A 21,181-nucleotide genomic window follows, 5' to 3' on the forward strand; every position below is an offset into this window, starting at 1 on the left:
GAGTTCCCCTTCACAGAGACTGAAGCCTCAAAGCATGCTTTATGGAAGATGCACCTTATCTGCTGATTTCAGAAGCAGAATTTGGGTGGAATTAAAGTCATCAACCCTACACAGCCCTTTATACCCCAATTATCTGTTTTTGAGAAGCAGTGGCTGCTCTGGTCCTTGCAATCTCTGAAACAATATAAGCATTTTAAATATCTCAGTCCCAGCCCTGTGGATAAGCAGAGCTAGCAGTTACCTTGTCCAATAACTCACTGCTGTATTTGGAATGAAAAAGTTCTAGATATTTACTAACTGTAACTGCAGATGGCAAGTGAAACTGAAGGGTAAAGACCTTTCTATCAGCTTCTATTAATAATGGTTGTAGGAGCTGGACCTAAGCCTGCACTGGGGACAGGAGACAGGACTTCACAGGCTGTGAGTGAGCAGATGTTAGATATGATCCAAGCAGCATTTTCTCCCAAGAATGTAAACAGAGGGGTAAATTGTCTCCAAGATATGATGCTAATGGGCATTAGCCCCAAACTGTTACCACTTGCTGCCTATCTCAGCTGTGGGTTGAGGTGCTGTTTTCTGTGTTGGGTGGCCTGCAGCAGCTACTGAGAATAGTATACAGCGAGTAGCATCTCTCTTTGGCTCACTTTGTACCAACAAACAGCTCTGGGGCAAGTAATGAGTTCAGAATTGTGTGAGAATGGTCCCAGTCAGATGTTGACAACATAGACACAGTCTTCTGAAGATATTTCACTATGAAGTGAGCAGATCCCACCGCAGAAGTTCTACCTGTTCATATCTGTTTTATCCCACCACTGGCTTTTTTTTTTTTTTTTTGGTATAAAAATCTAAAGGAAATTTTCTATATGAAACAAAATAATACTTGTACTTCAGAAAGTGCAAATTTTGCTAGCAAAATCTTATATTTCATAGCAATAGGAAACACTGGAACTCATGACATAAGCAAATCATGTTTCACAATTGTGTGCAAAAAGGTTTAAAGTTATATCCCAAATCAGCAGTGAGTTTAACGCCATAAGCTGTGTTGATAATGTGATAATGTAGTATTCAGCATCAGATTCATGCATTACTGTGAAAGAAAAAGGAAAGGAAAGAAAGGAATTGGCATTAGAAAAAGCATATAATTGCCAGTTAAAAAAAAAAGAAGTCAGTGGTAATGTATAGCAATTTCTTGCATGGCATTAATCATCAAAGCATCAGTAATTTGTGTCCATGTTGCTTTCTAATGTGACCTTAAAACACCTCTGTTGCTAGAGAACTTAGTTTATCAGGAATGAGCAGCTGGGGAAGATCAGTGTTGAGCCCTGAAGATGGGAGGTTGGATTTATTAGAATAAAAACAGGTTGTGATTTTCAATATTAATACTTTGCTCTTGCATGCTATTACATACATTTTACTAATGATGAGGCGTATCATAAGAACATAGGAGACTATAATGTCATTTCGTTTTTAAATGAGAGTATTTAGTATACTTGAAAAACATATGTGTTTGAACTGTGGAGGTCTGTTAACGGTCAAATAATTGTTCCGAAGAAGCTGGTACAGGCAATAAGTAAAAGAATGCACTCCTTCCTCCTGTGATGGTTGGAGACAACTGACAGATGAGCACATGAAGCAGGAACAGTTGTTTGTAAAGAGACTGCAGATCATCACTACAGCAGTTAGGGTGTATATCATGTAACAAGAAGCTGAGGTTTTCAGGCTTATGAAACTGTTACCTATGTGAATTTCCATATGAGAGAGATAACATAAGATGGATGACAAGATTAAACTGATTACTTCACCTGAAGATATGGAAGAGTTTGGCTTTCTTTTCCAGAGAGAAATGACCAGAACTACTGAAATTATGATCTTTCTTCTTCAGAAGATGAAGGGAGTCTTGTAGGATTTCTCAATAGGACAGGTTTAAAAAAAGTCATACAATTTTCCAGATATTTTCTTGAAAATGTTTTACTGCTGTCATTGAAGTATAGAAATGAAGAAATTCTTTTCTCAGGTTTAGAATGTCTTCCCTTGCTCTAATAAATGCTAGTGTGTGCACACATACGTACAACAGTGTCCTTCCGGAAATTGCAAGTGATCTTTCCCCCTCATTTCTTTTATCACAATGGAAAATTTTAAGAACTTTAATAAATTTTGGTTTTGATGGCAAGTAAGGAATTCTATCTTTTCCAACAAAATGAGTTCTGACAGACTAGCAAGAAGGAAAAGCCACTAAACCATATTTTTGGTCCTACATTCAACAAAGATAGACTGTTCTCCTGTAAGAGACTGGAGTGTGTACAGACGTGCTACCCTTGCAAACCCATGTGAGAAGACTACCTTCTTTTTGGTGTGTAAAAAGCAAGAAATCCCGCTCATCATATTTTAAATGATATACGTGTGAGGAGTAAGGCATGCGTGAAATGTAAATTGGCATGTGTATCATGGCAACTTCAACAGATAAGAATGGATGTTTAAAACTCTATACTTTTTGCAGTGGTGATGAGGTTATTCATTCCTTCAGCTGACCGTGTAAGAAGAAGCTTCAAACATTCCTTTTCCAAGAGGACTGCTTTTCTTCCTTTCTTCCTTTCTTTTTTTTAAAAGATTTATTTGACACTGCTATGAAATGTAAACATTAGTGTCATTCCGTTTAGTTTTTTCTCACCATACAGTCTGTTTACTTCAGCTCAGAAAAAGTAATGAGATCGTTATCTTTATTTTTTTGTTTACTGCACAGCTGAAAATGCTTCTTCTTTTGCTAGATCACAAATGTAGAGCTGCACCAACATGCTAGGAAGCTAATGAAGTAATAGAGAAATTTGACAAAAAATTCTAATAATATTTCACAAGTCCTGTATTGGCTGAACTACAGATTAGAACTGAAATATATTACATCCATTACACATGTTTTTTGTGAGGCTTTGGTACTTTCAGAAGCAATTCAGTGACAAATCTCTAGTAATTTCATTGATATATCCTTTAAGGTAACAGCTACTCAATCATTAAATGCAAATTCAGTGAACAAGAAGCAAGAACATTTTCTGAAATTTTAGCTTAGAGTAATCTATCTTGGGATATCTTAAATTACTTTTAAAACTGCATGGAAATGGTGTTATGTTTGAAACACTATTAAATGAGAATAATAGATTTTCATTTTATGTAGTGTCTTTCATACTTGTGACATCCTAAAATGCTTTACAATAATGAATTGGACACTGGTTGTTAGGCAATGGTGTGTAGGCAAATGCAGTTCTCATAATGTATTATTCGTTTTTTGCAATAGCCTGCACTCAGCTCTTGAAAGCATAGCTTATTTTAGGTGGAGAGGGATTGCTGGAAGGAGACTGAGTTCTTGTTTTTGAAAAATACAATAAGAACTTTAATTTCTATCTACACACATATCAACCAAAGGAAAGTAATAGCTTAATAGCTCACCTTTAGGACCTCTATCAATGATAAAGGCTGTATTACTGTATTCTTCCATTACTAACATGCAAGACTTCAGTAAGACCTGTCTAGATGTGTTGAGCTTCTTCTCAGGTCTGCCCACCCCAAAACTAAATAATGGTGTATAACTTCTTTATATCTGTTATTCCATCTTGCCCTTCCTAGATAAGATGGTTGGTCTCACCTGCTTGGTTTACATTCTCTTACAGAATTAATTCTTGTTATAGGGACTGTTATGTCTATATTCGTTCAAGGCATAGCACGATGTGTTCTCAGGCCAAGTGGCATCATCTTCAGTTTCAAAGGTGAGAGTGTGAGCAGGTAATCTATATTTCTTTGCAGTAACCCCAGCATTTGAATAGCTAAGAATATATTTTAGAGGAATATGTTGTGTGTGAATACATTCTCTACCTAGAAGATACAAATACTCCTGCATGAAGTGGTGAGAATGGCATACAGCAGTTCTAAGGATAGGCACTTTTCCTAGGAATAGGAGAAGCATAAACAGTTGATAAATAGATGTTACTGACAGCTGTTGAGTCTGTCTGAACACTTTTAGGGTACTTACATCCACTAGAACACAAGTTTAAATAAAAGATATAGAGAAAAAATGGAGAGATGTTCATTTATATTTTCAGGTGATATATTACTCTTATTTATGAAACAGAAAAAAAAAGAAAAGAAAAAGAAAAAAGGGGAAGAGAATGACTTTTTGGCATTTTAGATAAGATCTAAGCTGCATTAAGTCCCGGGTTTTCAGTTTTTCTCAAATAACCAGAAGAACTTCACATTTAAAAATCTAGTGCAAAGAACATGAATCTTAAAAAGCAAGCAAGCAAACAAACAACAACAACAACAACAAAACCTAAAAATCCTATATTTGTCTGTATCTGAGAAGTACTGGATTTTAATTATCCTTAATTTATTTTGGTAACAGTGTCTGAAGATGCAGATTATTTTACATACTGTACTGTTTTACATTTTTATGCAGTTAAATACTCGTTTCTTCTGATATCAAATCTAGAAGAGTAATTTAAGAAGTAATATGAAATAGACATTAAGGAACTAATGGGAACATTATAGGTGAATAAATATTTTTATACTTGGGGTAAGGGGAACGAGAAAATATGGGGATTAAATGGTGCGCTGTTATTATTACATTATTAAAGGAAGGCTTACTTTCTCTGCTCTAGAGGTTGAAGTATATAAGTTTAATTGTCATCTTCTTTGAAAAAAGACCCTACAGAATGCCTGAAGATTTCCTTGATTGCGTCAGATCCCAGTAAAAGATGAAGATTAAGAGATACAAATTTCTTATAAGAAGTTGTGTTGCCTGAAGACTAGATCTTCCATTTCTGACAGACAGTGAACTTAAAAGTAGTACTTGCTTTTGAGAAACTAGTCTTGGATATTGTAACAAATTATGGACAAAGATGGGGTATTTAAGGCTTAAATGTAACATTCTAGTACTGTATGATGTGAAACTAAGTAAGTGTGAATACAAACTGAAAATCAAGAAGAATATCCTTGTAACAAAGTGGTGCTATACTAAAAAGGCTGGAAAGCTTTCCACTTTGCACTGTTATAACTACCTTGGACAAACCACCACCATAAGTCATAGCTCAGCAGTCTTGAAGACAGAGTTGATAATCTTCGACATGCTTTGTCATCTAAATCTCCAGACTGCAGGTAAACTGTGTACAATTAACTCATGGTGAAAAGCTCTAGGATCAGTGGAAATGTTGTCACCAATTAAAAGACCTTTCATTCTTAAGAATCTGCTATTTTCCTTTTTAGCTCATGAATACATTCTGAATGTGAATAGAGTACCTTGACTTATTAAAAAAGTTAGTGTCATTCCCCCCCCCCCTAGATGTTAATGATGTGTACGTTTAGATTTTCATGAAGTCATTTCCACCTTGCCCTGCAAAGGAAAGACTCAACCAGTTGTCTGTACTCTTACAGCATTAATTTCCAGATTTTAATGCAAATCACTTTAAGACTATTTTTAGACTAGGGATTTCACATGAGAAGTTATAGGCAGAGGCATGCCTGAAGTAATCTAGAAACCATTATTTAAATTATTTAAGAGCATAATGATCTAATAAAATATGCTTTGCTTATTACTTGCCTTGATGTATTGCAAAAATAACTCATGACTGAATAAAATAGATCAAACATTTCAAACTGAACCTATTTCCTCAGATACTTTGTGAAACTTAAATGATGAACATACAACTACGGGAACTGACATTTTTCTTTGTTCTGTGCTATGATCATGTTCATTCACTGGAAGTTCTTAAACAAGAACTGTCTTCAGTGTCAGATTTGGCTCCAGACTGAAAAATACCAAAGTATCTCACACTGTTTCCAATTTTAGCAGCCTTTTGTTGTTAGAGCTATTAAAAAAACTCTTCAAAAGCAAACACATTGAAAATGCACAAGAAATGTGCCAGATGATGTGAAAATGCTAATAATGAAAATATCTCCCTCTCCATACCATTTACTACTCCCTTATAGGGATAGCTTTCAGTGGAACTGCAACAGCATTACAATAAATAAATGCTGTGGTAAATCATCCTTTCTAAATCTGAGAGCTGAGAACTTTGTTCAGGGTTGTGTCTTCCACGCAGATAAATCAGAAAATGAGAGTGCAGTACTTTCTGTATTATCCTTTTATCATCAGTGACCTTTCCACGTTAGGGTAAAAATCCCTCTTTCCTTAAATGCACAAAATCAAAACCGTGGCCTCAGATCTGCCAGCATTTCAGAACTAACAAAGATAATAATAGGAGCTGCAGTAGAAACAATCAAAACAGGGACCTTTGGACATATGGTTAAGTTTAGCTCTCTATATGCAGTCTAAGCAAGTTGTTTAGACTCTCTGTAGTGTAAACAGAGGGAAACCTGCACATCTGAACACGTTACTCTGCCCTAATAAGAATGCCTCAAGTAGATGAATCACTCCTGGAAGTGCCCAACTCATTTGAAACGCAGTATACATGATTAAATCAGACTAAATGATTACCTGGTATATGCCTAAAAACATTCTTCTGGAATTGCTGTGGTACTGACTGCTTTCTGCTGTGCTAAAGGTTTGCACATGTCTCTTACCTCCTGAATTCCTCATTCCCATGTGCTGCTGCTTCCCTCTTGTCTTATCTACTCCATCATCCTTCCTAAAGTAGTCTCCCTTTCCGATTTCTCTCAATTTAATTTTTTCCTTTATAACTAACCTTCCTTCTCCCTTTCTGCACACTCTCACATTTCCAAAAAGAATGGTTGTGCATGCCATTTGTTCCTATCACATCGTACACACCTTTTCCTCTACCCCTTAAATCATAGAATCAAGAATGACTTGGGTTAGAAGGGACCAAGTTCCAACCCCCCTGTCATATCTAATCTGGCCTTTAACACCTCTGGGAATGGGGCATCCACAGCCTCCCTAGGCAACCTGTTGCAGTGCTTCACCACCCTCTGAGTGAAAAACTTCTCCCTGACATCTAACCTAAATCTTTCCTCCTTTGATTTAAAATCATTCCCCTTTGTCCTATCACTATGTACCCATATAAAAATTGATTTCAATCCTGTTTATAATGTCTCTTTAAACGCAGACCCTGCAGACTTTTCTTCTCCAGACAAAAACAAAAACAAACAAACAAAAAAACCCCCAGCTCATTCAGCCTGTCTTCATAGGATAGGTGCTCCAGCCCTCTGATCAACTTTGTGCCCTCCTCTGGTCTCTCTCCAAAAGCTTCACAACTTTCCTGTGCTGGGGGACCCAGATCTGGATGCAGTGCTCCATATGGATCCTCATGAGGGTAGAGTTGATAGGGACAATCCCCTCCCTTGCTATGCTGGCCACCTCTCTTGTAATGCAGCCCAGGATACCGTTGGCCTTCCAGGCTGCAAGCACACACTGCTGGCTCATGTTAAGTTTTTTGTCTGCCAGGACCCCTAAGTCCTTCTCAGCAGGGCTACTCTGAAGATGCTCTTCTCCCAGTCAGTATACATATCTGGGATTATCCCAATCCAAGTGCAAAACCTTGCACTTTGCTTTGTTGAACTTCATGAAGTTCAATCGGCCTCATCTTTAGAGTTTATCAAGGTCCCTCTGGATCCCTTACTTCTGCTGTATCAACTGCACCACTCAGCTTGGTGTCATCAGCAAACTTGCTGAGGCTGCACTCGATCCCATAATCTGTGTCACTGATAAATATGTTAAAGGGCACCAGTCCTGTGACAGACCCCTCAAGGACACCACTCTTCATTGGCCTCCACTTGAACATAGAGCCATTGACCACAACCCGCTGGCTAGAACATTTCAACCAGTTCCTTATCCACTGAATAGTCCAGCCTTCAAATTCATATCTCTGGAATTTAGAGATGAGGATGTGGTGGGGGACCATGCCAAAGGCCTTGCAGAAGTCCAGGTAGATGACGTCAGTTGTCTTCCCTTTGTCCACTGATGCTATCATTCCATCATAAAAGGCCACCAGATTGATCAGTGATGATCTTCCCTTGGTGAAGACATGCTGGCTGTCTCAAATCAACTGTCCATCCCTCATGTACCTTAATTTGTCTTGCAGGAGGATCTGTTCCATGATCTTCTGAGATATAGAGGTGAGGCTCACCAGTTTGTAGTTCCTTGGGTCCTCCTTCCTCCCTTTCTTATAAAGGGAAACAGCAATGTTTCCCTTTTTCTAGTCACCAGGGACTTTTTCTGACAGCCATGACTTTTCAAATATGATGGATCAGCAACCACGTCATCCAGATCCCTTGGGATGCATGTTGTCTAGCCCCATGGACTTGTACACATTCAGCCTCATGAGGAGGCCTTAGACGTGCTCTGTGGTTACAGTGGGGGATAGTTTGCACCTTCAATTCCCACCAAGAGTTTCAGAGATATGAGGTTCAAGGATGTGAGAAATATGAGAACCCTGCTTGCCCATGAAGACTGACTGAGACAAAGAACTCATTGAGTACTCCAGTCTTCTCCATATCTGTTGTAGCCAGTTCTCACTTCTCATTTATCAGAGAAGGTATGCTCTCTTTGGCCTGTATTTTCTGACCCATGTACGTACAGAGTCCCTTCTTGTTGTTTTTAACATCTCTTGCCAAATTCAGTTCCATCTGTGCCTTGGCTTTCATAATCCCATCTCTGCATGTCCAGACAGCATCCTTGTGTTCTTTCCAGGTGACACATGCTTATTTCCACTGCCTGTACATGTCTTTCTTTTCCCTCAGTTTGACCAGCAGGTCCTTGCCAAGCCTCCTATCTTGTTCTGAGAGATGGAGAGCTTTTGTGCTCTCAGAAAGGCATCCTTAAAGAGTAGCCAGCTTTGCTTCACTCCTTTGTCTCTAAGGACAGCTTCCAGGAGATCTCATCCAATAACTTGGTAAAAAAAAGTGTGAAATTTGCTCTCCTGAATTTCAGGGTCCTCACTCCACTCTTTGCTAGACCCACACTCCTCAAGATCATGAATTCAATCAGGGCATGCTCACTGCAGCCCAGGCTGCCTCTGTTCTTAATGCCTTTAACAGTTGGTTAAAGACATTATCCGAGTTGGTTATCACAAGGCCCAGCAACACTTCACCTCTAGTCAGTCTGTTCAATACCTGAACCAGAGAACCAGAAAGTAATCATTGATGTACTCCAGGAGTCTCCTGGATTGTTTACAGCTCATTGTGCTGTTTTCCAACAGATATCCAGGTGGTTGAAATCCCCTATCAGGATGAAAGCCTGCAAATGCAATACTTCTTGCAGCTGAAACAAGAAGACCTTTGATCAGGTGGCCTGTATTAGACCCCAACAACTAGCTGTCCCTTGTTGGTCCTATCCCTCATCTTAATTCACAAGCTCTCAACTTGTTCCTCACCGTTTCTCAGAGGGAGCTCCTCACAGTCTGTACACTCTTCAGTATAGAGGGCAATTCCCTCACTCCTACATTTCATATCCCTTCTAAAAAGCTTATAGCCCTCAGTGGTGGTATTCCAGTTATGAGAATCATCCCACCATATTTCTGTGATAGCAGCAAGATCATAGTTTTCCAAGTGCACTGCAGTTTCCCACTCTTCCTGCTTATTTCCCATGCTGCATGAATTGGTATAGAGGTACTTCAGCTGGGTTTTGGATGCATTACCTTCCTAGAGGAAACCTCCCACAAATGTCCAGGACAAATATGAGTTTTTTCCCTGACTACTTCCTAAAGTGACAGTGTTCCCTGTTCTCTGTCACTCAGCAGTACACACCTCTCCCCATGTAGTTGTAGTTTAAAGCCCTGGTAATGAACAAAGCCAACTTTTTGCCTAGGATATCCTCGCCCCTGTTGGTCAGATGTGTCTCATCCCAAATCAGCATTCCTGGTTTGTCAAAGGTACGTCCAAGACTGTAGAAATCATAGCCTTTGGAGTGACCTAAATCCACAAGAAAATCTACAAATATCTTATCTAAACAGGTTGTACATCATTGGCTATCCACTACTTGAACTGCATAGGCTTAATCAGCATCACCCAAGGTCTTTCCATGCTGTGGTTATACTCTTTTTTGAATAGTATGGATAATATATTGAGATATATTATAAATGATCATAAAAGAGTGCTGATGCTGACAAAGGTATTCTGTCTGCTCTAAGACACTTGTGCTTAGAGCATAAGCTGAGGCTGGAGAAGCTAAAACAAAAGGCTGTTTTCTGCAAGGGAATGCCTGCTCAGCATAGTGCAGTGCTGCCTGGAGATCTCCAAACAGCCTCTGAAAGAGAAATAGCTGTCAACAAATAAATTAGACTGCAAGAGCCTTGCACTAATGTAACTGCATTGCTAGTACTTGTGTTAGCTTTTTACCTAGCCATGTTTTGTATTGTGCCATGTAGACATCTCCCGTATTGTGTCTTGGGGGATTGAATATGTTTTAACTGAAATATCCAGACAAACTCTATATGAATCAGACTAAAGATTTACAAGCCAGACACAGCAAATATACATATTCCTTAGACAATACAGCCAATTACACTTTATACATGGTTTTCTGTATATACACACATATATGCCATGTAATGGAGCTTTCAAAATATACTAGCTTGAGTTCTAAGATAAACAACCCCCCAAATACTATCTATAATGCTGGTGATAAAAGGCCAGCTCATAGAGCTAGCCATTTCTGTTGCCTTTAATCTAACTGATTGTTAATGGAAATAAAATATTTATAGCTATTGTATTCTAAAGGGAAAAATATGTGTCCTCTAATAGGCATAAGAGGGGATAAATTATTTTTATTCTAAGGATATTAAACTGTGATGATATTATCACTTGCAGATATATCTCCTAGGCTCCTCTGACCTACCTTGATATCTCTAGGAAGGCTGCCCATCACTTTTCTATATGACTGCTTTTTCCTCAGCCCTCTTATCACCAATATCATACACCTTTCCTTCACTTAACATCTGGAGAAGTCTCTGTTTCTTCAATATTACAAGGCTCTTCCTTTTCCTACACTTTTTGTGATTGTTTTAACTGTTTCTTCTTCTTGTCTGTGATGACTCTATGCGTAATGTAGAAGCAGCAGTATTATAGTGGTATCTGGAGCTGTCCATGGGCCTAGGTGCAGCTGAAGACTCCTGGTGAATATGAATGCCTCGTATCATGACAGAGAGAGTGCACAGAGCTCAGACCCAACCTGAGAGTGAAATGGTGAAGTGCTCACCTTGACCCAGAGCTGCATGAACACAGACAGCACTCAGCAAGGGCAATAACAGGCAGTATGTCCAGCAAGAAATGATTATCTGTTGGAAATCTCCCTTGGATTCTGACAGCTTGAGTGCATTTACTTTGTAAAGGTGTCCTAAGTCGAGCTCGGGGAGACCAGAAACCTCCCATGGAACAGAAGGGCAGAAGCTTGCTTGATCTTGATTTTCAGTACGAATACAGACTGTGAAAACGGAGCCTCACGATCTTTCTGACTTTTGGGTAGTCTTAGTACATTCACCACGATGCAGAGACCTCCTGTCTACTACTGACATCAGTTAATGCAGCCACATGTCTGTGGAGGGGCTAGGCTGGGATGCTATCACTATAACACTGGAAGTGTAGCTCATCAGTTTGATCCCATGATGCCTGGTATGGTGTGACTGTAGTATGTCCCCTGTTAGAAGCAGGACACTTCCTGCTACCTTGCACCATTCTACACTGGGCAGTACAGAAGTCAGAATTCTCTAGGGTTGTTTTGTGAATTTTCCAATTATATTATTATTATTTAATATATTTATGGATAACAATGGTTATCTTTTTGAGAAGAAAAACCCAACACATTACAGCTATCTTTTTTAACTGTCTCTTCCATTTACAGAGAATTTCATTATTAGTCATGGTTAGAACATGGTTTCTTGAAGGGTGTTTTTAAAGTCACAATAAAGAATAAGTGCAGTCAGAATATTGGATATTTTTTTCACCAATTTTTACAAAATACATTTTTGAAGATGTCCTTATTTCCTATTCTAAAGGTGCCCTTTCTCCTCCCCACACAAACAGATCCTAGTTGTATGCAGACCTAATTCATGAGATAAACGTGTGACAGTTCCTACAATGCACTGTCCTATTAACGTAAGCATTCTACGACTGAGATAAAAATCCTCTAAGTCCTGCAGCCTGACTCAATTTTGTCAATTATACTGTTGCACAATTCTTAAATGTTTAACACTTCAGACAACTCTAGGTAATTTAAGGCTAAATTAATCTTTACTCACAGAAAATGGGAACAAGATTTAAGTAAGATTTTTGATGTTGTGTTGTTTCTTGATATCTTTCATCTAAAATTCCTTTCTTTTTTTTTCTTCTCTAGTCATTCTAACTCCAGTGTGTTTTCCAAACTACACAACAGAACAGCCCACATACAACTTGACGTGCAACTATATATTTTTCATCTCTTTTTTTCATTCTCTCTCTTTCAAGAACAGTTTCAGCTGCAGAAGCCTGTCTTGGAAATGCTGTCCTGGAAAATGCTATCAGAGGCACATACACCTTGATTGTGACATTCTTTATGGTCAAATCTGTTATGTCTTCATGAATCAGTGCTGGATGTGGTCAGAACCTTGGCTCAGTGCAGGGTCACTGCTAAATGTTCTGATTACCTTGCAAGCTTTTCTCTAGCTTTTGAAAAGTCAGACATTAAAGTGACTACCTCATTTGCCTTTTGTTGGATGGGAATAAAGAATCCGTTTCTTTCCCTGAATGCATAGTACTAATCAGATAACTTCATTTTTTTTTCTGCCCACCCTCTGAAATCTACTCTCAAATCAACATCAGTTCAGATCAGAATAATTTTTACTTTGCTAAATTGATTGCTATATAATTACTAATTTGATGCAAGTTGGTATGAATCATGACCACAAAGAGCTTCATATAAAAAACATTAAAATAACATGATGTTTACCATAGTGTTTATAATAACAATTGGAAAATGTAAAGTAGGCACTCCAAATATTTACATAAGGAGAAAATTACCTGTTTGGGCTTTATGAGATGGTGTGTAATTGTTTCTGCAGCTGGCCAGATAAATCGGGCTTATGGAACAACACCAGAATGGCCCAGATTTTCTCAAGTTACAGCTGTCAGTCTTTTTTGCAGATGGGATCCCCAGTACACTGGAGTCCAGTACATTCCAATGTTACAGCCTGAAGGACTAGCATCTTGTGGAAGGCTTCATCCAAAACTACTTACTACCAATTAAATCACAAGCAACCTTTTCCATATCACTCATCACTTGCTTACTATTTGTTCTTGTGAAAAATACAATTTCTCTTCAAATTTTCTAGGAATTTTATCATTCAGTTTTAATACACTGCTTAATTATGTTTCTGCTGCTAAAGAGACTTGCTGCTGTGCATAACACCTGGTATCAACGCATACTGCTGATTTTTTTTCTTTCCAGTTTTCATGCAGAATGAAATAAACAACAACAAAAAATTCCCTCTTACAAGTCTCTGTCTTACTTACTGTTATGAAACCTATACTTTTAAAGTTTCACTTCGCTGTTCTACTGCGTCCACAGTCACTGCTACTTTGTTACTTTCTCACAATTCCTACTTGGCAATTTCTGCACTAAAATTACCATAAGAGTCCCAATTTTCCAAGCTATCAGAAGTTTTCTTATCCCATTAAAGGTGTGGGTGATGAATACCTTTGGAAATTAGGCCCTGAGTGCTTTAATAGAGTCATTATTCCCATATGTTGTCACAATAACTAAATCCTTTCAGTGATTTGGATCCAAATGGAAAATTACATCCCAAAATTACAATAAATGTAGGTATGTGCAATTATCATCACAGAAGGCACTTCAGTTCCATGCTCATTTAATCATGTTTTTCTCAGCTGAGCCTGCCAACAAGGGTACTAATTAATGTTTTTTCCAGTGTGGACACCTGCCCATTAGGAGCTACCAATACTTTGCAAATACAGAAAGCTGTCAGATGGTAATTACCTTTTGTTTTCTGTTGTTCTGGCCTCTGAAGGAGAACTCTTTCTCACATTATCAGAAAGGCATGAGCCATATTGCACCTTCAGATTATTCTAATTTTCTGCTTAGTAGGGATTCCTTTTGGTTGTTGTTTCTTTGTTTATTGGTTCAATTTGACCTTATTCACAAGGTCACATAATTTTCAAAATCACTAATTTTGTGATTTTGGGGTATTTGTGGTTGAAGGAGAAAGAAATAACTTCCATATTACTAAATTGGTCCTGTGAATTACTTTGGCATGCCCAAAAACATAATTAACTGTAGTCAAAGACTAATGTATTTATCACATCATTGCTCCACTTCCACAGAATATTCAAACCAGGTGCTTTAAAATTATATTATACTTCCTTACTTGAAAAGAAAAACACCCTACTACAATTCTTGAGTGAATAAAACGTGTCTTACTACTTTGAGATCCTCAGGCTGTATGTTCAGCACAATTTATTTTTTTATGATTTTAGGTAATTTCCTCATTTTGTCCAGGACAATACACTACATTCTTTATTTACAAAAGTCATACGCAATATTTCTATTGCTGAAATCATCAGAATCAGATTAGAAAAATTGTAAATAGCCATGAACCATCTACACATGCCCTGCTCCATCTCTCCTCTAACCTCTTGGTAGATGCACAACTTAGTATAGCCCTCTACATGATTTATTTGTGTATTTGTTGAAATGCCTTGATTTAAAATTTGTTTTCTTAGTGTTGAGTCTGAAAGCCTAAGATCTACAGACACTGTATTTCAAATATGCAGCTTTTTGTTCACTGTCCTTTCTCCACCTTTTTCCCTTCCTCCTCCTCCCTTTTCTTTCCTTTTCTTTTTATCCTTTTCCTTTTCATTTTTTCCCTTTTTTTTTTTCCCTTTCCTTTTCTCTTTTTTGTAGTTGCTGTTAATTTTAGTGAGCTAAAATCTTGAACTGCTTCTTCCGGTCTTGTTCTACTGAGCATAGACGTACTGAGTTGTACTTAACTCAAGAGATTACCAGGACTGCTTTCTGTGGGAAAAAGCATTGGGATTTGGCTTTCTGTAGTTCTGTATTTCTGTAGGAATCTAAGGAAGTGATTTATCTCAACAGAACCAGCTCATGCTGCAAGAGTAGGAGAAAAGGGGACAACAGAGGGAGAATGTCAGATATAGAAGAGGAAATATCTTGCAGAAATGTTTCCACTTGCCTTGAGGTAGATCATAGGAAAAGCAAGGGCTGAGAATTCAATGTGAATTATGCAAAGAGAAGATTTCTTGGGGATGGGAGACAAGGTTAGAGTCAGTTAGCTGATGGGGCAGGGTGATGGTATGGTATGGTATGGTATGGTATGGTATGGTATGGTATGGTATGGTATGGTATGGTATGGTATGGTATGGTATGGTATGGTAGAGCACAGACTTAGGTTGGAGATGAGAGGCAGGATAGCTGTGTCAGCATGGCAGAATATCCTAGAGAATCACCCTCTTGAGAAGCCAAATTTATGAGCTTAGACACAGAACTGAGCTAACATGTCTATAGTCAGTTTGAGTTTGGAGCAATAACTCACAAGATGCACTGCATGAAGAGTGACAGACTATTTAGACCTATCTCAGGAGACTGGACACTGTTTGATGGGTTTAGTGTATGATGTCTGAAGCAAGGGTAAAAGAACTGAGCTTTTCTGAATTTTGCTTTAGACCTTGAAGGTCTAAGATCCTTTTCCTTTGTTTGATAGAAAAATATGAAAACAGGGAGGAGAGCTAAATAAATCCACTTTGGAAATGAGATAAAATTCAGGTTCAAATAGATTATGTGGACATGTGCATCCAAGACAGATGAATCACTGTTTTTTTACTGGCAGTGCTTAAGGAAAATTTAAATTGGTGACTTTTTTTTTTTTTTTTAGATTTTAATGGAGATGCTGTAGCCAAGACTAGATTCTGATGTGAATGAAAAAAATGTCTAAGATCTTCTGTTTGGAGACATCGATGCTGACGTTTTTCCTATCCCAAATTCTGTGTTTTTGTTGTTGTTGCTTTTCTAATTCAGACATTTTAAAATAAAATTTATTTATAAATGACCCCAGGGCTATAATTCTTTTTTATTCTGATTTCATTTAAACAGTTTTGAGATCAGTTTCAATCACATTACTTAGAGGGGTTAGATGTCTCCATCACATTAATTCACTGATTTTTTATTTATTTATTTATTTTTTGAATTAGCAGCTGAGAACAAGCCACTGATTGGAATGAAATTCTAGGCAGTAGGGAATTCATATGGGACAGTTCTACAGGTGTCTGACCATTTTACTTCTCCAAGAGTTACACAGACATGCTGTAGAATATGCCCCATCAGAGGCTCAAATAGTGACAGTTTTGTTTACTAATTATTTGGGCACACCATAGAGAAAAACGCTAAGATATCTGTTCCTCATTCATTCTTTCATTCATCTGCATTGCTGCTAGTAATTTCATGGAGGCTCCTAATTTCCATCAGATATAACCATCCTGGAAGTAATCTGCAAATAGAAGTCTTCATGCACTTCTCTATTATGTCACCAAACTGGGGAAAAGTGGATTTGATAGATGGAGCACTCGTTGGATAAGGAATTGAGTGGATGGTCACACTCAGAGAGTTGCAGTCATTGATTCAATGCCCAAATGGAGATCGGTGATAAGTGATGTTCCTCAGGGATTGGTGCTGGTACCAGTGTTATTTAACATCTTTGTAGGTGACATGGACAGTGGGATTGAGCACACCCTCAGTAAGTTTACAAGTGGCACGAAGATGAGTGATGCAATTGACACACTAGAAGGTAGGGAGGCAATCCAGAGGGACCTGGACAGGCTTGAGAGGTGGGCCCATGCCAAGCTCATGAAGTTCAACAAGGCCACATCCTGCACCTGGGTCAGGGCAATCCCAAGCACAGATATAGACTGGGTGGAGAATGTCTTGAGAGCAGCCTTGAGGATAAAGATTCGGGGGTGTTGATTGATCAAAGATTCAACAGAGTCAGCAATGTGTAGTTGCAGCCCAGAAGAACAACTGTATCAAGAGAAGCATGGCCAGCAGGTTGAAGGAGGTGGTTCTTCCTATCTACTCTGCTCTCATGAGATCCTACCTGGAGTACTGCATCCAGTTTTGAGGCCCCCAACACAAAATAGACATTGAGCTGTTGGAGCAGGTCCAGAGGAGGGCCACAAAGATGATCAGAGGGCTTGAGCACCTCCTCTGTGGGAGAGGATGAGAGTTGGGGCTCTTTAGCCTGGAGACAAGAATGCCCTGGGGTGATCTTATAGCAGCCTCCCAGTACTTGAAGTGGGCCTACAGGAAAGCTGGGGAGTGACTTTTTATAAGGGCATGTAGCAACAGGAAAGAGGAAATGGCTTTAAGCAGGAAGAGGGTAGATTTAGACCAGATATTAGGAAAAGACTCTGAAGGTGGTGAGAAACAGGAACAAGTTCTCCAGAGAGGTTATGGATATCCCCTCCCTGGAGGTGTTCAAGGCCAGGCTGAATGGGTCTTTGAGCAATGTGGTGTAGTGGGAGGTGCCTATAGCAGTGGGATTGGAACTAGATGATCTAAAATGTCCCTTCCAAACTAAACCATTCTATGATTCTGTGATGATTCTTGGAGAATAATTCACTGTCTAACTCTCCTGACTACAATGGATTATTACTTTTTTTTTTTTCTTTTTAAAGTGGAAATCTCTTTGATTTGACCACATCTATGAAAAAATGAGTTTCATTATTCATTTTGTCCAAATTCAGATAAAATCATCCAGTAGTAGAAAAAGAGTACGGATTTAACATAAAATGCACGTTAATTCATGCATTTCAGAAATGAATATAACACCGTTTTCTTCCTTCTTTGATAATCTAGACTTCTTGACAGAGTTTGCTTATCTCTTTGTCAGCTTTCACTATGGATTAAGGTACCCATACTGCAAAATCTCTCTAGTGAGTAAAGAAATTGCACATCTGTTTAAGCATATGGTTAAATGCCATTAAACTTGTGTGGTGGCATAATGGAGAAGTGCATGAAGACTTCTATTTGCAGAATACTTCCAGGATGGTTATATCTGCTGGGAATTAGAAGCCTCCATGAAATTACTAACAGCAATGCAGATGAATGAAAGAATGGATGAGGAACAGATACCTTAGCATTTTTCTCTATGGTATGACAGAATTATTTTTTTTATATAACAATTTAGACCTGCTCTACTTATTGGGACAGCTCAAGACAGATTGTGTGATGGCGATCTTATGTGTAGTGTTTAAATATATAATAGAAATAGGATCCAGCAGAACGTGTATACATGGTGCAGAACAAGATGTTCTGTAAACCTTGTCAGAAAAGTATATGTCCTTGCCAGAAATACATATCCTTGAGAGGCATAGAAAGCTCTTAATTTGTGTACAATCTACCAGGAGTGGAATTGAAAGGGGAAAGTGAGACAGAGGACATTCTGTGGCCTCTATTTCCGTTTATCACTCCTGTCAAATCATCTGTAACCCATGAAGATTCTCAGTTTCCTTTTAGGAGTATCCCAGATTGAATTACTGAGTTTCCCGCAGGGAATTCATTCATCTGTATACAGGTCCTTGTGCATTATTTAACTCCTTCTGGGCTGCTCTGAAGGGTATTACTTTGGCTTAACCTTGTAGGTTGCACCAGTCAGAAAAGACACAATACAGTAACCATAACACTTTCTGTTTTTTATTTCTGGTCTTTTTCACTGCTTTTTCACACTCCAACAGCCTTGGAAACACTGCATCAGATTATAAAAAGACATTGAACTGGTCAGAGTACATATGGAGATTGGTAGAAATTTCAAAAATATATCTAGGCAGGTGCTAGCACTGGGAAAAGAATGGGAGTAGATGACCAGGTAGTTCTAAAGCACCCTGTGGGACAGATCTACTTATTCCGGCCCCTCAGCATCTTAAAAAACCTGGTCCTATTTTTTTTTTTTTAATTTGTTCTGGAAAATAATACAGACACATGGTTGAATTACTGCAAATGTGTGTGTGTATAAGCAATATGGAAAATCTGTATTGCTACAAATGTTAATAGTGCAATACAAATTCTTCAAAAGTTGATCAGTAATCCATGTGGCACCTAGCACAAAGTTTGTAAAGGCAATATTGAATAATGGTTTCGAAATATATTTTGACAAGTTTTTGAGATGTAGTTGCATTGTATCTGTTAACATATTTTATCTTGATGGCTATACTTACATGAGGATCTCTTTATTGTTATTGGAATGCTTTTATGTTTTACTGGAAAACTGGTTCTGGAGTTGTAATAAGAGGCAGCATATCTGTGACAACTTAATGTGTCACAAATGAAATCAGGTATCTGCATTTTTGGTTGAGTAGATGTGTCTATCCTGAGATATTCTGTAAAGACTGCTGTATCAACAAGCTATCATGTCTCTAACCATTGCTTTTCTGACAGGGATCTGCAGTGTAAAAACAGCCAACAGAAAAATAGGCCTCAACAAGTGTTATTCGCTGTTATTCCTTGGTGTGTATTACAAGCATAGAATCATAGAATAATATAATGGTTTGTATTGGAAGATACCTTTAAGATCACCCAGTTCCACTTCCTCTGCTATAGCAGGGACACTTTCCACCAGTCCAGATTGCCCAAAGCTTTATCTAACCTAACCTTGAGCACTCCCAGGGATAAGACGTGCACAGCTTCTCTGGGCAACCTCTTCCAGTGCCTCACCACTCTCCGAGTGAATAATTAGTCTAAATCTATCCTCTCTTAGTTTAAATACATTGCCCCTTGTCCTATCACTACACTCCTTGAAAAAAGTGTCCCTTCAGCTTTCTTGTAGTTTCCCTTAGGCACTAGAAGGCTGCTATAAAGTCTCCCCTGAGCCTTCTCTCTTCCAGGCTGAACAAGCCCTGCTCTCTAAGCCTGTATTCACTGGAGAGGTGCTCCAACCCTCTGATTATCCTCATGGCCCTCCTTTGGACTCACTCCAACAGCTCCTTCCTCTGTTGAGGACCACAGAGCTGAATGCAGTACTTCAAGTTGGATCTCACAAGGGAAGAGCAGAGAGGAAGAATCACATCCCTCAACCACTTCTTTTGATGCAGCCCAGGATTGGTTGTTTTTCCGGGCAGACATATCAGACTCACACCGAGCTTTTAATCTGATAACACCTCCGTGTCCTTCTCCTCAGGGTTAATCTCCATCTATTGACTGCCCAGCCAAAATCTGCATTTGAGATTGTCCTGACCCAGGAGCAGGACCTTGTACTTGGCTTTGTTGAACTTCATGAGGTTCACACAGGCCCACCTCTCAAGATATCTCTGGATGGCATCCCTTCCCTCTAGTGTGTCAACTGCACCACGCAACTTGGTGTCACTGGTAAACTTGCTGAAGGTGCACTCAATCCCACTGTTCATATTACTGACAAAGATGTAAAACAGCAAAATTTTATTAGCAAAATTGTGTTCTGAATTCCTGTGTTCATCATTCCTTATCGCTCGTCCAGCAGCATGTTCTGAATTTTTCTTTCTTTTTGAAAAACCATTATGACGAAACATTGATTTTTCAAGTTGTACAAATTAAAATTTAATAGTATAAAATGCCAGCAGTACTTCCTACTAGGGGAGGATTTCAAAAGTCAAATGGATCTTTGAAATATCCATTTTATTTCTGCCCAGAATTAATCTCCTTAGGCTTTGGACCAAATATCTGAACTGGCTAGAACACAAAATAACCTATTTTCCAAGAGTGTCCTAAGGTGTTCAATTTTGTCTAAAGATAAATGTACTGATTTGGATTATGGACAAATATGAAAGATATTATTTATCTCTTTGGATGCAGCTGGAAGCAAAGTGCTGGAACTCACCCAGAGAAATTTGTTTGTTTGAATTTTTTTTTACACAAATATTTTGCACATGCATCCAAAAGGAATCTGAAAAGCTACCTGTTGTCCTGTCTTTGATTTGAGGATACCTATTTGTAAATGAACCTATTTTTTTTTAAGGAATTCTTGGTGCTTTATTAAAATCTTTTGAAAAACTCTCATGTTTCTGAAAGTAGGAGTTCTCACATCATTGTGAATAACTTTTCCTTGTCTTTCTGTGGAATCAACACTTCAAAAATTCAGCTTTCATTTTCTTGCTTGCATCTCTTCTTCTCTTTTGTTGCTGTGATTCTCTTTTTATTTTCCAATGGGAACTATACTCAAGAGAGATATTTGCATTTCATCATGTTGAGCCTGAA

General features: G+C 38.4%; 1 protein-coding gene across 3 annotated transcripts in view; it reads right to left on the bottom strand.

The window, feature by feature from the left end:
• Positions 1–21,181, bottom strand: part of KCNJ6 (potassium inwardly rectifying channel subfamily J member 6) — a 161,092-nt gene that overhangs the window by 111,025 nt on the left and 28,886 nt on the right. The window lies entirely within an intron of this gene.

Source organism: Gallus gallus, chromosome 1 (assembly GCF_016699485.2).
Source record: "Gallus gallus isolate bGalGal1 chromosome 1, bGalGal1.mat.broiler.GRCg7b, whole genome shotgun sequence".
In the NCBI taxonomy this organism is placed as follows: domain Eukaryota; kingdom Metazoa; phylum Chordata; class Aves; order Galliformes; family Phasianidae; genus Gallus; species Gallus gallus.